Raw genomic sequence first — 693 nt, forward strand, 5'->3', positions numbered from 1 at the left:
AAGTGCTATGAAGCAAGAACAGAGATTAATTCTCGAGAAATTCTGCTGCAGATATCTTAGGAAAAGTGGGCATCCCGGCTCTGCACAAATAAGCAGGGATGGGGGAGGTGGATGCAAAATGGAAGCCTGATAAGGCTACTGTCTCAGGCCGGAAGTGATTGACTAATGGGCTGCACAGTGGTGGAAGTGGTTATGCTCTGAATTGGTAGTTTTTTAGGAATGGAGCCTGGAACTACTTTCAGTGCTCTGCCATGAACCTCTGCTTCATGGAGATCCAACTCCCAGCATACCTTCGCCCACCCCTTTCTTTATTTTCCTAGACATCACTGGGGCTTATGCTTGTCCTAAACTGATGGGCTTCCAGGAACTGAGATGCTGCAACTGCTCAAATATGGCTTTGCTAACATTTGGAGATTCCAGCTGCTGCTGCTACAGTTTACCCAACAGATCAGATGGTTGTGGTGTTAGTGCCATTCTGTAGTAAGCCAGTGATAATAGGTGTGACTTGAGCTGCTGCTCCCTTCCTGGATGGGACGAGGAGGCCCCATAGCCTCTTAGTTTCCCTTTCCCTAATTCTGACTTTTCCTAACCTCCGGCCATTCCCAAATGGTGCCCCAGAAGTCCCAGTGTGTCTTGCAACCAAGCATGACTAGAATACAAAAGATCTCAGAATTGAGCTGCCTGGGTTTAACT

This window comes from Galeopterus variegatus, unplaced genomic scaffold (assembly GCF_000696425.1).
Source record: "Galeopterus variegatus unplaced genomic scaffold, G_variegatus-3.0.2 Scaffold5482, whole genome shotgun sequence".
Taxonomy (NCBI): domain Eukaryota; kingdom Metazoa; phylum Chordata; class Mammalia; order Dermoptera; family Cynocephalidae; genus Galeopterus; species Galeopterus variegatus.